This window comes from Hemitrygon akajei, chromosome 9 (assembly GCF_048418815.1).
Source record: "Hemitrygon akajei chromosome 9, sHemAka1.3, whole genome shotgun sequence".
In the NCBI taxonomy this organism is placed as follows: Eukaryota; Metazoa; Chordata; class Chondrichthyes; order Myliobatiformes; family Dasyatidae; genus Hemitrygon; species Hemitrygon akajei.
This window is the reverse complement of record NC_133132.1, coordinates 109,560,685-109,576,764: the sequence shown is the minus strand read 5'-3', so window position 1 is coordinate 109,576,764 and position 16,080 is coordinate 109,560,685. Positions and strand designations below refer to the sequence as shown.

Below are 16,080 nucleotides of genomic sequence, written 5' to 3'. Positions count from 1 at the left end.
GGAGGGAGCAGGCTGCCATTCCCCTCTGGGACGGGACAGTGAAGGGGAGGGAGCAGGCTGCCATTCCCCTCTGGGATGGGACAGTGAAGGGGAGGGAGCAGGCTGCCATTCCCCTCTGGGACGGGACAGTGAAGGGGAGGGAGCAGGCTGCCATTCCCCTCTGGGATGGGACAGTGAAGGGGAGGGAGCAGGCTGCCATTCCCCTCTGGGACGGGACAGTGAAGGGGAGGGAGCAGGCTGCCATTCCCCTCTGGGATGGGACAGTGAAGGGGAGGGAGCAGGCTGCCATTCCCCTCTGGGACGGGACAGTGAAGGGGAGGGAGCAGGCTGCCATTCCCCTCTGGGACGGGACAGTGAAGGGGAGGGAGCAGGCTGCCATTCCCCTCTGGTATGGGACAGTGAAGGGGAGGGAGCAGGCTGCCATTCCCCTCTGGGACGGGACAGTGAAGGGGAGGGAGCAGGCTGCCATTCCCCTCTGGGACGGGACAGTGAAGGGGAGGGAGCAGGCTGCCATTCCCCTCTGGTATGGGACAGTGAAGGGGAGGGAGCAGGCTGCCATTCCCCTCTGGGACGGGACAGTGAAGGGGAGGGAGCAGGCTGCCATTCCCCTCTGGGACGGGACAGTGAAGGGGAGGGAGCAGGCTGCCATTCCCCTCTGGGACGGGACAGTGAAGGGGAGGGAGCAGGCTGCCATTCCCCTCTGGGACGGGACAGTGAAGGGGAGGGAGCAGGCTGCCATTCCCCTCTGGGACGGGACAGTGAAGGGGAGGGAGCAGGCTGCCATTCCCCTCTGGGACGGGACAGTGAAGGGGAGGGAGCAGGCTGCCATTCCCCTCTGGGATGGGACAGTGAAGGGGAGGGAGCAGGCTGCCATTCCCCTCTGGGACGGGACAGTGAAGGGGAGGGAGCAGGCTGCCATTCCCCTCTGGGATGGGACAGTAAAGGGGAGGGAGCAGGGTGACATTCCCCTCTGGGATGGGACAGTGAAGGGGAGGGAGCAGGCTGCCATTCCCCTCTGGGATGGGACAGTGAAGGGGAGGGAGCAGGCTGCCATTCCCCTCTGGGACGGGACAGTGAAGGGGAGGGAGCAGGCTGCCATTCCCCTCTGGAATGGGACAGTGAAGGGGAGGGAGCAGGCTGCCATTCCCCTCTGGGACGGGACAGTGAAGGGGAGGGAGCAGGCTGCCATTCCCCTCTGGAATGGGACAGTGAAGGGGAGGGAGCAGGCTGCCATTCCCCTCTGGGATGGGACAGTAAAGGGGAGGGAGCAGGGTGACATTCCCCTCTGGGATGGGACAGTGAAGGGGAGGGAGCAGGCTGCCATTCCCCTCTGGGATGGGACAGTGAAGGGGAGGGAGCAGGCTGCCATTCCCCTCTGGGACGGGACAGTGAAGGGGAGGGAGCAGGCTGCCATTCCCCTCTGGGACGGGACAGTGAAGGGGAGGGAGCAGGCTGCCATTCCCCTCTGGGACGGGACAGTGAAGGGGAGGGAGCAGGCTGCCATTCCCCTCTGGGATGGGACAGTGAAGGGGAGGGAGCAGGCTGCCATTCCCCTCTGGGACGGGACAGTGAAGGGGAGGGAGCAGGCTGCCATTCCCCTCTGGGATGGGACAGTGAAGGGGAGGGAGCAGGCTGCCATTCCCCTCTGGGACGGGACAGTGAAGGGGAGGGAGCAGGCTGCCATTCCCCTCTGGGACGGGACAGTGAAGGGGAGGGAGCAGGCTGCCATTCCCCTCTGGGACGGGACAGTGAAGGGGAGGGAGCAGGCTGCCATTCCCCTCTGGGATGGGACAGTGAAGGGGAGGGAGCAGGCTGCCATTCCCCTCTGGGACGGGACAGTGAAGGGGAGGGAGCAGGCTGCCATTCCCCTCTGGGATGGGACAGTGAAGGGGAGGGAGCAGGCTGCCATTCCCCTCTGGGACGGGACAGTGAAGGGGAGGGAGCAGGCTGCCATTCCCCTCTGGGACGGGACAGTGAAGGGGAGGGAGCAGGCTGCCATTCCCCTCTGGGACGGGACAGTGAAGGGGAGGGAGCAGGCTGCCATTCCCCTCTGGGATGGGACAGTGAAGGGGAGGGAGCAGGCTGCCATTCCCCTCTGGAATGGGACAGTGAAGGGGAGGGAGCAGGCTGCCATTCCCCTCTGGAATGGGACAGTGAAGGGGAGGGAGCAGGCTGCCATTCCCCTCTGGGACGGGACAGTGAAGGGGAGGGAGCAGGCTGCCATTCCCCTCTGGAATGGGACAGTGAAGGGGAGGGAGCAGGCTGCCATTCCCCTCTGGGATGAGACAGTGAAGGGGAGGGAGCAGGCTGCCATTCCCCTCTGGAATGGGACAGTGAAGGAGAGGGAACAGGGTGACATTCCCTCTGGGATGGGACAGTGAAGGGGAGGGAGCAGGCTGCCATTCCCCTCTGGAATGGGACAGTGAAGGGGAGGGAGCAGGCTACCATTCCCCTCTGGGATGGGACAGTGAAGGGGAGGGAGCAGGCTACCATTCCCCTCTGGGATGGGACAGTGAAGGGGAGGGAGCAGGCTGCCATTCCCCTCTGGGATGGGACAGTGAAGGGGAGGGAGCAGGCTGCCATTCCCCTCTGGGACGGGACAGTGAAGGGGAGGGAGCAGGCTACCATTCCCCTCTGGGACGGGACAGTGAAGGGGAGGGAGCAGGCTGCCATTCCCCTCTGGGACAGGACAGTGAAGGGGAGGGAGCAGGCTGCCATTCCCCTCTGGGATGGGACAGTGAAGGGGAGGGAGCAGGCTGCCATTCCCCTCTGGGATGGGACAGTGAAGGTGAGGGAGCAGGCTGCCATTCCCCTCTGGGATGGGACAGTGAAGGTGAGGGAGCAGGCTGCCATTCCCCTCTGGGATGGGACAGTGAAGGGGAGGGAGCAGGCTGCCATTCCCCTCTGGGACGGGACAGTGAAGGGGAGGGAGCAGGCTGCCATTCCCCTCTGGGATGAGACAGTGAAGGGGAGGGAGCAGGCTGCCATTCCCCTCTGGGACGGGACAGTGAAGGGGAGGGAGCAGGCTGCCATTCCCCTCTGGGACGGGACAGTGAAGGGGAGGGAGCAGGCTGCCATTCCCCTCTGGGACGGGACAGTGAAGGGGAGGGAGCAGGCTGCCATTCTCCTCTGGAATGGGACAATAAAGGAGAGGGAACAGGGTGACATTCCCTCTGGATGTTTCAATGAAGTCAAGGGAATGGAATGCTGTTCCCTTCAGGATGTTGCAGTAATGCAAAATATCAGCTGGTTTCAGAGCAGTTAATCTAACCAAGTTTTTGTCTGCATATAATTCATTCAGCAACAGACCTTTCAGCTCATGAAGTCTGTGCTGAACCTTTGTCTAAATTAAACAATTCCTTCTCGCTGCACATGATACATATCATCTAACAACCTCCTAAGGCTCTATCATGTCTGATTCTATTACCCTTAACAGCACATTCTAGGCATCCACAGCTCATGTAGTTTTTAAATGCATGTTGTGTACTATTAGATGCTTCCAATCTGGGAAAAGATATTGCCTGTCTACTCCACATCTTAGTCATTTGAACTTCTAACAGAACTCTCTAATTTTATAATATTCTGAATTTTTCGTGCCTGTTATTTCCTTTATTGCAGTAACATCCTCTTCTTTTGACTGTGCAGTTTTGGGATTTTACTTTTCCAGTAACTTGTTTGCTTGCATTTGTTTTTTTTTCTGCATTCTCCAATATTTATAGTCAAGAAAAATAGTTGAGAACTTTGATTTAACTGCACACGATTGTCTTGACCAAGAAATGCATTAATTCTTAATTTCCAGGCTTATGTTTGTTAGTCGTTAAAGGTTGTTGTCTGATTGAAATGTCTGAAGCACCTGTATAGGTGTAAATGATGCGTGAGTATAGTTTCAGTCCATGCAAGGCAGGTGAATTCCTCTGGACATTCCCAGAACTGTGATTGTCACCAATACAAATGTGGGACAGATATTTGCACATTGAACTTCCAAGATGTTCCCTTATTTACAGAAATTCCAAATAAAAAAAATAAAAACAAGAATTGGGTGTTGGTGCATTAGAAAGAATGAATTACAATTACATCTCCCAATTGGTAGAATCTTATCTGTGGGATGTGAGTTTTTTGTCTTGCACTATACTGAGGGCACAATAAATTTCACAACATGTATCAGGATAATAAGCTTGATTTGGGATTTGAACAATAGAATCTGTACAGGATCTATCTATTTTTCAATAATCATAACTTCAATACAAGAACAGAGAATCGCATCCTAGCTTCCAGACTACTCAAGGGTATGCGCAATCTGAACAGTGTCAATAGGATTGGAAATTATAAAAACACAACAGAGGCTGAGGGGTGACCTTGCAAAGGCTTGTAGAATCATGAGAGGCATAAATAAGGAGGATGGTTTCAGCCTATACCCCTGGGTAAGAGGGTACAGGATTAAAGTGAGATGGGAAGGAGTTAAAAGTGACCTGATGGGGAACTTCAGAAGGTAGTCAGTATGTGGACCTAGCTACCAGAGGAAGTGGTAAAGATTGGTATAATTCTGACATCAAAAAGACATTTCAACAGGCAAATGAATGGCAAAGTTTTTGAAAGCAACAAAACTGCAGATGATTGAAAATGAATCAACACCTCTGCTGGAGGAACTCGAGCATGGAATGGAGCAGCATGGAATGGGGGGGGGGGGGGGTGGTTAGAGAAGGAATTTTTAATGTTTCAAGTTGAAACCTAGTCTGGTGAGGGTTTTGACTGGGGTGATGGAATTAACAGTTCCTTTCTCCCGACATTTGCTTCTTGATCTGCATCTGGAGGGATACAGGCAATTAGTGCTAGCTTAAGTAGGCAAGTTGGGTGGAAAATCCTGTTTCTGCAGTATGACTGTTCTAAATAAGCTGGGGGGTGGGGGAATGGGTCAAATTCCCAAGTTGATCAGTATTTTCCAATGTGGACAGTTGGGTTGAGAGTTTTGGTTCACGTGAAACAATTTGAGACATACAATGGCAGAACAATGAGATGCTGATGGTCATTCCTGATGTTTGATGTCAACTGTTTTGGGGCCCCTAATCTCAAAAAGAATGTACTGTCATTGGAGGGAGTCTAAAGGACATTCACAGGGTGGAAGGGTTAACATTTGAGAAGCATTTGGCAGCTTTGGGCCTGAACTGACTGGAATTTGGAAGAATGCATGTGGTTCTCATTGAAACTAACCAAATGTTGAAAGGACTAGATAAGGTGGATGTGGAGAAGATGTTTCCTTTGGTGGGAGCATCCAGAACTGGAGGCACAGCCTCAAAATTGAGCGGTGACCTTTTAGAACTGAAGTAAAGAATTTTTTTTTAGCCAAGGGGTGGTGAAACTATGGAATGCCCTGCCACAGACTGTGGTGGAAGTTGATAGATTCCTGATTGTTGGGGCATCAAGTGAGATGGCGAGAGTGCAGGAGTAGGATCTGATATCGGCCATGATGAAATGGGGAGTGGACTCGATGAGCTGAATGGCCTAATTCTGTCCCCATGTCTAATGGTCTATGATCTTATTCTGAAACCTGTGGAGTGACAATTGCGGAAGATGTGTCAGTGTGTGGACTGGCCCCATCTGAAATGCCTTCTTCAGTTGTGCATCCCTGACCTTGAAGGATGTAATGGGCAAGAACATAACCTCGAGTGATACTGGGGTTAAATCATGAGAACATAGAGATCAATGTTGCTGCCTAAAAGATTCAAAGGGGGGAATAAATTGAAATGTAAGACTACTTAAATATTTGTGGTGGGGAGGAAGGTAGTGATAAAAGAAATGTTTGTGTTAGTGCAGACCAGATTTTCGTTGCAGTGAGTGTTCAGGAGTGAGATAAACATATTTCCTAAAGAATAGTACAGAGCAAATAAAGACCAACTTATTTCCTGAATGTCTGATAGTTAATTGAAATACTTGGAACTGCAATTTAGGAAGTTGCTGAGACTGGAGCATTAACAACATTGGACAGGTGCATGGGTAGGAAAGGTTTGGAGGGATATGGGCCAAATGCTGGCCAATAGGACTAGCTTAGATGCAAGCCTTTGACCAAATGACCTATTTTCATCTTGTATGACCTTGTAGTGACTCTGCTCCATGTCTACTCTCTGGCTTCTGTCCAAGCACCTCTGTCGTCTTCCTCATCTATCCATCAGTGTAATTTAATTTTTCTTTTTAAAAACTCCTTCCTGGGTCATCTCTTGCAGGACAGGCAGGCACATCACCACTCGGGTTGGTGGTTCCTTGAGATTCTCAGAACCTGTGCCTACTGTGCCTGAGAGATGGCTGTTTCATGCAGGGTGGTTTACCTTCACTGTTCCATTCAATCTTTGAAGTGCCATGGAGGCTTCTGCTGCCATTAATAGTACAATGGGAAACTGCTAACTTCTGTGGAATCAGTTACCCCAAAGGAGTGCATTAATGAATCTTGTAAGGGTGAAGAGGTAACTCACTCCACACTGGTGGGAAGGAGGTAGTGAGGGTGGTGGTGTGGGTGGGCACAATTACAGGATCTGCTCAGTCTCACATAAAATGCACCTTTATGGCTGTCAACAAACAGCATACTGAAGAAAAGTGCCACTGGCAATAAACTCCACTTCAAAATGAAAAGTTCAGCACATGGTATTAGAAGCACCATTCACAAGAAGGGAAGTACCCGTTCCTGAACCTGGTGGTGTGGGACTTCAGGCTTTTGTACCTCTTGCCTAATGGGAGCTGTGGGAAGAGAGCATGACCTGGATGGTGAGCATCTTTGGAAGTTGCCTCCTTGAGGCAGTGTCTCATATATATTACTGATGAATGGGATGTCCTTGTGAAGAATTGGACAGTCCACTGTGAGGGATGTTCCACCTACATTTGCTGATGTAGCTGAGATGTTGCTGCAATGTCTTTGCGGAGCAGATTGAGTGCCAGTGACAGACAGTTGAGTCACAGCCTCACAGCTCCCCAGATCCTGGTTTGATCTGACTTTTTTCTGTCTGGGTGGAGTTGGCATGTTCTTCCTGTGACCTCAGTACTTCACCCAGATGCTCCTGTTCCCTTGCACATTCCAATAACATGCAGGTTGGGTTAACTGGCTGCTGTAAACTGTCATAGAGCACTACAGCACAGAAATGGGCCTTGTGGCCCACCTAGTCTGTGCTGAGCCATTAATCTGCCTTGTCACATCAACCTGCACCCAGATCATAGTCCTCCATACCCTGCCCATCCATGTACCTATCCAAATTTCTAAGTGTTGAAATCGACCCTTCATCCACCACTTGCACTGGCAGCTCATTCCACATTCTTACCATCCACTGAGTGAAGAAGTTCACCTTCACGTTCCTCTTAAACTTTTCACCTTTCACCCTTAACCCATGACCTCTAGTTGTAGTCTCACCCAAACTCAGTGGAAAAAAATCTTGTTTCATTTACCCTATCTATACCCCTCATAATGTTGTATACCTATATCAAATCACCCTCAACTTCTACATGCTAGAGAATAAAGTGCAACCTATTTAATCTTTCCCTGTAGCTCAGGTCCTCCAAGTCCTGGCAGCATCCTTGTAAATTTTATTGATTTTTCTCTTTCAATCTTATTTACATCTTTCCTGTAGGTAGGTGACTGACACTGCACACAATACTTCAAATACTTCAAAAAATATCTTGTGCATAATGTCCCACCTCCTGTACACATACAATGATTTATGAAGGCCAATGTCCCAAAAGCTATCTTTATGACCCTGTCTGCGATGCTTCTTTTAAGGAATTATGGATTTGTATTCCCAAATCCCTCTGTTCTACAGCTCAATGTATAAGACCTACCCTGGCTGGGTGTCTCAAAGTGCAACAGCTCTCTTGTCTGCATTAAATTTCATGTAATATTTTTCAGCCCATTTTCCCAACTGATGCAGATCCCTCTGCAAGCTATGATGGCCTTCCTCACTTTCCACTACACCCCAATCTTGGTGCAATCTGCAAATTTGCTGATCCAGTTTACAACATTATCATCCAGATCATTGATATAGATGATAAACAACAATAGACCCAGCACTGATTCCTGCGGCACACCACTAGTTACAGGCCTCCAGTCAGAGCAGTTACAACTACTCTCTGGGTTCTTGTGTGAAACCAGTGTCTAATCCAATTTACTACCTCATCTTGAATGCCATGCATCTGAACCTTCTCAACCAACCTCACGTGTAGGACCTTGCTAAAGTCCATGTAGACAACATCTATTGCCATGCCTTCAACTTTTCTGGTAACTTCCTCAAAACTTTATAAGATTGGTTAGACATGACTTGCCTTCTACAAAACCATGTTAACTGTCCTTAATTGTTCTATTCAAATACTTTTATATCTGGTCCCTTAGAATACCTTCCAATAACTTCCCCACTACTGATGTCGGGTATGCTAGCCAATAAATTCCTGGCCTGTTCTTAGAGCCTTCCTTAAACAATGGTGTTACATACCCCGTAACTGGGTCACTTACCAGCAAAGATAGAGAGGTCCGTTGAAGTCTGATGGTACTATTTTTTAACAGTATTTATTGATAAAAATACACAAAATAATATCAATGCAAACATACAGATAATATACTTCATCAATACTAAATCTAAAAGCGCGGGTATAATAATAATCAATAAGAAATAGCTCTATCGTTGTCTAGGGGATAATGTATTGTCCGATGGAAATATAAAAGTCACTCAGTTCATTCAAGCTGCAGCTTTTTGGTTGGAGAGAAAGACGGGTTAAAACTTGCCCATTCCTTTTATGATATCAATCCTTTGAGAGTCATTGGGGGTTGATTTCCCCGTTGTTAGCTAAAAACCATTCTTCTGTGGTAAAGGGCCCACCGATTCCGGGGCAAATGGAAAAGGACGCATGTGGCCTTTCCACCAGTTTTTGCTATTACGGGATCGCTAGCGTTTCTTCTGGTGCGTCTAAAGGGGCTGTTCCTCAGACCCTCTTTTTATCCTGACTCACAGGGTCTCAGATGTCAATCAGGTTGGGATGATGCAATCCCTCCACCAACCCCCCCTCGGTTCATTGCCTGGGGGGGCTTCGATGCATTGTACAGTATTCGATACACTATCCCATCTCCAAGAGACAATAGCCGTTATCCATGGTTCCGCCTTTTGGAGGCCAGAACACATTCCAAACTCTGTGGATTCTGCATGTCTTTCTCTCATTTCCTGGGTTTCCTGAACTGACTTAATAGTGATCTTGCGATTCTCAAAAAGGAGGGGGCCACAGACGTAACAATGGAAAATTAGCTACTTTCCAATCCTCCAGCACCTCATGCACGGCTACGGGTGTTTGAAATATCTCTGCCAAGGCCTCACCAATTTCTCAATGAACCTCTTAACATGTTGTTAGGCCCTGTGGATTTATCCACTCCAATTTGCCTCAAGACTGCAAACACCACCTCTTCTGTCGTCTATATAGGGTCCATGATGTTGTTGCTGCTTTGCCTCAATATATAGGCTGGCTCCCAAGTATATACAGATAGGGGAGAAAATCCATTTGAGATCTTGCACAGAGCCCCCCATCTCTTTCAGCTTCATGAATAGATTAACCCTCTGATCTTCCAGAGGACCAATTTTGTCCTTTGACATCCTCTTACTCTTAATATATCTATTAAAACCCTTAGGATTCTCCTTCACCTGATAAAGCAGCTTCATGCCTTTTAGCTTTCCTGATTTCCTCTAAGTATTGCATTGCTTATACTCCTCAAGTACCTCATTTGTTCCTGCCTGCCTATACTTGCTATGCACTTCCTTTTTCTTAACCAGGGCCTCAATGTCTCTTAAACCAAGGTTCTCTACACCTATTATCCTTGCCCTTTATTCTGAGAGGAACATACAAACTCTATACTCTCAAAATTTCACTTTTGCAGGCCTCCTGTTTACCAAGATCACCTTTGCCACAAACAATCTGTCCCAATCCATTCTTGCTGTTCCTTTCTGATACCTTTCTCCAATTTAGAATCTCATCCTGAGGACCAAACCTAGCCTGTTCCATAACTACTATGAAATTAATGGTATTATGATCACAGATTCAGAGTGTTCCTCTACACAATCTTCTGTCACCTGCCCTGTTTCATTCACTAATAGAAGATCTTGTATCACACTCTCTAGTTGGGGCTGCTATGTACTGATTAAGGAAAGTTTTCCGATCACATTTGACAAACTTTCCTATCCAACCCTTTTACAATGTGGGGGTTTTAGTCAATATGTGGAAAGTTTAAAATCGCCTTCAATCACAATCTCAAATGAGCAAATCTGCAGTTGCTGGAAATCCAAGCAACACGCACAAAATGCTGGAGGAACTCAGCAGGCCAAGCAGCATCTATGGGGTGGGGTGTGGGAGTACAGTCGATGTTTTGGGCCGAAACCCTTTGGCAGATCTGGAGTAAAAAAGCTGAGAAGCAGATCAAAAGGTGGGGGGGAGAGAAACACCAGGCGGTAGGTGAAACTTGGAGGGGGAGAGATGAAGGAAAATGCTAGGAAGTTGATTGGTGAAAGACAGAAGGCCATGGAAGAAAGAAAACAGGAGAGGAGCACCAGTGAGAGGTGATCAGCAAGCAAGGAGGTAACATGAGAGAAAGACAAGGGGATGGAGGGGTTGGGAAATGGTGAAGGTGGGGAGGCATTATTGGAATTTTGAGAAATTGATGTTTGTGCCATTAGGTTGGAGGCTACCCAAACAAACATACAGTGTTGTTCCTCCAACCTAGGTGTGACTTCATCACGACAGTGGAGGAAGTCATGGATGTACATATCGGAATGGGAAGTGGAATTAAAATGGGTGCCCACTGGGAGACCCTGTTTGTTCTGGCAGACAGTGTGTAGATGCTCGGTGCAGTGGTCTCCCAATCTAAGTGGTCACACCAATATACAAGAGGCCACACCAGGAGCACCAAACACAGTACATTACCCCAACAGACTCACAGATGAAGTGTTGCCTCACCTGGAAGGACTGTTTGGGGCCCTGAATGGTGGTGAGGGAGGAGGTGTAGGGGCAGGTGTAGCACTTGTTCCATTTGCAAGTGTAAGTGCCAGGAGTGAGATCAGTGGGGACGGACGAAAGGGCAAGGGAGTTGCATAGGGTGTATCTTTGCAGAAAGCAAAGTTGGAGGGAGGGAGAGAATTATTTGCTGGATGCAGAAGCTGATCGGGTGGTAGGTGAGACCAAGAGGAAACCTATCCCTGGTAGCATGGTAGGAGGGTGGGGTAAGAGCAGACATGCATGAAATGGAAGATATGCAGTTGTGAGCAGCATTGCAGGAAGGGAAGCTTTCCTTTGTAAAAGGAGAACGTCTCCTTCGTTTTAGAATGAAAAGCCTCATTCTGAGAGCAGATGCAGTGGAGATGGAGGAATTGTGAGAAGGGGATGGCATTTTTTTCTTTTACAAGTAGCAGGGTGGGACAAGGTATAGCCCAGGTAGCTGTGAGACCATTGGTTTATAATGGATATCGGTGGATAAGCTGTCTCCAGGGGTAGAGACAGTGAGATCGGAGAAGGGAAGAATTTAAGGACAGGGTGGAAGCTGGAGGCAAAATGAATGAAATTGATGAGTTCAGCACGGGTGCAGGAAGCACCACCAATGCAGTCATCAATGTAGCGTAGGAAAAGTGGGGGATGGTCACCAGTGTAGGTTTGAAATATAGACTATTCTGCATAGCTGGGACTCGTGCAAGTACCCATAGCTACCCCTCTTGTTTGAAGGAAGTGGGAGGACCCAAAGGATAAATTATTTAAAGTGAGGACAAGCTCTCCAGTCTGTCCTGATTGAGCACTGCCATGACATTTTCCTTAACTATTAATGCCACTCCTCCCCTTTAATCCCTCCTGCTCTATCACACCTAAAACAATGGAACATTTGAGCTGCTAGTTCTGCCCCTCCTGCAGCTATCTCACTAATGGCCACAATAGCCATTAGTGCTGATCCATGGCCTAAGCTCATCTGCCTTTCCTACAGTGCTCCTTGCATTGAAATATACACTGCTCAGACATTAGTTGTGCCATGCTTGACCTTTTGATTTCTGACATTGTATATAGGCCTAATTTCATCTTTCCCCACAATCAATCCACTATCTGTTCTGGGGATTTAGTTCCCATACCCCTCCAGCTCTAGTTTTAAACCCCCTCCTGTGCAGCACTAACAAACCTTTCCACCAGGATATTAGTACACCCCCACCCCCCATTCAAGTGCAAACCATCCCTTCTGTACAGTTCTCACCTATCCTGGAAAAGAGCCCGATGATCCAAAAATCTGGAGCTCTCCCTACTGCACCATTTCCTTAGCGACATGTTAAGCTGTACGATCTTCCTGTTTTTTGCCTCACTAGCAGATGGTATGGGTAGCAATCCTGATATCAAACCCTAGAGTTCCTATCCTTTAACTTAGCAGCTAAGTCCCTGAGCTAACTTTGCAGGACCTTGTGACCCATCCTACCCATGTCATTGGTACCGATGTGGATCACAACCTCTGGCTACTCACCCTCCCACTTAAGAATGCTGTGGACTCGGTCTGAGACCTCCCTAATCCTGGTACCTAGGGGGCAACAAACCATCCAGAAATCTCACCCTCGTCCACAGGACCTACTTTGTTTCCCAATCAATGAATCCCCTATCTCTACAGCTCATCTCTTCTCCCCACTTCTCTTCTGAGCCATAGAGCCAAATTCAGTGCCAGATACCTGCTCGCTGTGACTTCTCCCTAGCACAAAGTGTACTGACTGCCCCCCGTTCCCTCATACATTTTAAACTCCCTCATACTGTCCCCAGCATGTTGATTTGGAGGGGTGAGGGAATAAAATGGGATTAAAACAGGGCAAGTGAGAATGGATGTTGATAGTCAGCACTCCCTTGATGGGCTGAAGGGCCTATTACCTTGCTCTGACTCTCCAACTCCAGTAGCCATCAGGCACACTTGTACAGTTTCACTGTGCTCTGATACCGTGTATGTGACCATAGTGTAGAAACAGAATAGGGCTATTTGGCCCATTATACCTGTTCCACTGTTCCATCTTGGCTTTTTACTCTCAATTCCATTCTCCTGCCTTCTCCATGTAACCCTTAATCCCTTTTCCAATGAAATCCCTATCAATTGTTGCTTCTGCAGGTTGTTGAGGCAATGAATTCCAAGTCCACGGCAGATTTCCTGCTTCAGTGGCACTGTCTGCAGATGGTGACCTTTAGGCAGTGGTTCATGAAGGTGCTCATTGAAGATTGCCATGAGGAAGTGGTGCTGTGGGATCTGACAAAGTAATCCTGCCTATGAGGTATCAGATGTTTTTGGCTACAGGCTACCACTGTCCTGTATCTCTGCTGTGGTTGCTGCTGGAATTGCTCAAGGCCTTCCAGCTGCACCCAGGTTCGACTGAAGCTTCTGTGAAATCTTGCATTCCACAGCCTTCCAATTCCTCAGCACATCACATGGACCCATTTACATAAATCAAAAAACAAATCCAAGCATCCCTCTAATTTGTACAATCAAAGTTTGCAAATAATTGGAGCTTTATTTGAGGAAAAACATTGGCTGCTTTGTCTCCCTTGACTGAATGATGACCAGTGTTGAACATGATAGTAAAAGTGTGAATTGGGCAAACATCTGATGTGGGAATATGGATAACCATTATGTTATTTACACTTGGTCAACATTGCACAGCAAAGAACCAGGTGCTACAGGGACATGCCTACCATCATGTGTCCATCTATACCAATCCCTTTTACCTGCACCTGTGTCTCAGTGAATCAAGTGCTGAAGTTGTGGTGGACCAGCTGCACCCACTGGTTTCACTATAAATCTATGTTATTGATCCACCATCAAAGGCATCCACCATCTAGGCCATGCTCTCTTTTCATTGCTGCCATTGAGAAGGAGGTACAGGAGCCTTGGGTCCCACACCACCCGCTTCAGGAACGGTTATTACCCCACAACCATCGGGCTCTTGAAGCAGTGTGGATATCTTCAGTCACCTCAACACTGAACTGATTCCACAACCTATGGACTGTCTCTCAAGGACTCAAACTCATATTCTCAGTATTTATTTACAATTCATTATTATTATTATTGATTTTTTTTGTATTTGTCGAGCTTGTCTTCATTTGTAAGTCTGTTGTTTGTCAGTCTTTGTGTGTAGCTTTTCATTGATCCTATTGTATAACTTATTGTGAAAGACCATGAGAAAACGAATCTCAGGGTAAAATGTGGTGATGTGCATACTTTAATAATAAATTTACTTTGAAATTAAATATGAAGTCAGCCTTTAATGTTTTATGTGCAAGGCTTCAAGAGGAGTTAAGCGCAAGAGGTCCTGTAATCGCAAATTGCAGGATTCCACTGAACAGCTACACAATTGAACCACAATGGGCTGAAAAAATGGCAGATGGAATTAATGCAGAAAAGTGTAAGATTTTGCACTTTAGCAGGACAAACCATTGTAGGACTTTCACAATGAGTGGTAGGTCATAGGGATCTGGGAATACATATCCATGATTCCTTGGAAGTGGTGTCATGGTGAGATAGGGTTATTTAGCGTATTGGCCTTCAAAAAAAAACGAAGTATTCAGTATCAGAGCTGGGATGATATGTTGAAGTTGTATGAGATGTTGCTGATGCCTAATTTGGAGTATTGTGTGCAGAATTGGTCACCTACCTATAGGAACGATGTCAATAAGATTGAAAATGTGCAGAGAAAATTGACAAGGAAGTTGTCAGGACTTGAGATATAGGGAAAGGTTGAATAAGTTAGGAGTTTACTCCTTGGTGTCGGAGAATGAGGGGAAATGTGGAGTATACAAAATTGAGGGGTATAGTTAGGGCAAATGCAAAAAGGCTTTTTCAACTGAGGTTGGTTGAGACTAGAGCTAGAGGTCATGGGTTAAGGGTGAAAAGTGAAATGTTTAAGTAGAACACAAGATGTCTGCTTCACTTAGAAGGTGATGAGTGTTAAATGACCAGCCAGTGGAAGTGGTGGATGTGGGTTCAATATCAATATTTGAGAAATTTAGATGGATACATGGATGGAAGGGGTATGAAGGGCACTGGTCTGGGAGCAAATTAATGGGACTAAGTAGATGAATAGTTTGCCACAGTCTGCATTGGCCAAATGACCTGTTTCTCCACTTTAGTGTTCTTTGACTCTAAATTGGGCCTCCAGTGATGTTGTCAAATGTCTCGGGAAAAGTCAGATGATTTTAAAGCAATGTGAAGTTAAGGAGAGTTTAATTTAACAGTTGACAAGTCTCTGGCAGAGAAAGGAATTGATGGATATGTTAGTAGGGAGAGCTGACATAAGCTGGACCATAAATGTTGTCGTTTACCAGTGGGGTTAGGATTTGGGGTTTTAGATTAGATGTTAAAGAGTATGTGATAATTTCACTATTGAATGTAATTGACTGAGAATTTACTTTCCTGAACATAATTGTACTTGGCACTATATAACCAGTGTACAATGCAGTTAGCTGCCAGAGAGAAGTTAAGGTAGTAACAATAATAATGACAATATTGACACTTGGACAGTATGTGGTAGGCAAGGTTTCTAGGTATGTGGATCAAAGTTGGGCAGATGAGACTAGCTTGGTGGGTAACTCGGTTGATATGGACCAGTTTGGCTGAAGTGTCTGTTTCTGAACTGTTAGTCTGACCTCCCAATGTGACAGATACATGACATGGAGTATGGAAGTCTAATTGGCAAGCAGTGCTTTGGAAACAACAAGATACAAGAAGTAAATAAAATAAATCTATATAATTGGTATTGTTTCATGGATGAGTGAGAAGCTGTGTCATGCATATATTGAGGTATTAAAAAGACAAGATTGAAAAAGTGTTGAAGTTAGAGTATGGTGCAGGTGGACAAGGGCCAAGGTGAGATGGATTGAGAGGTTAAGGGTTATTGATCAGGCATATGAGACCTGTTCAAGAGATAAAAGGTGTCCCTGTGTCTTGTAGAACACATTGAGAATGTGGAATCTGGGGGTGAAAAGAAAATTGGCTTCTGATTTCTTGGCATGCTTCCATTGCATAATGAACTGGGAACTGAGTGACATTCTAGAAGTACAGAAATATCAAAGCTATGT

The 16,080-nt window shown here is 47.0% G+C and overlaps 1 protein-coding gene across 1 annotated transcript in view; it reads left to right on the top strand.

Moving 5' to 3' along the window:
• The window catches only part of LOC140733438 (myomesin-2-like), a 130,625-nt gene that overhangs the window by 12,380 nt on the left and 102,165 nt on the right, over nt 1–16,080 (top strand). The window lies entirely within an intron of this gene.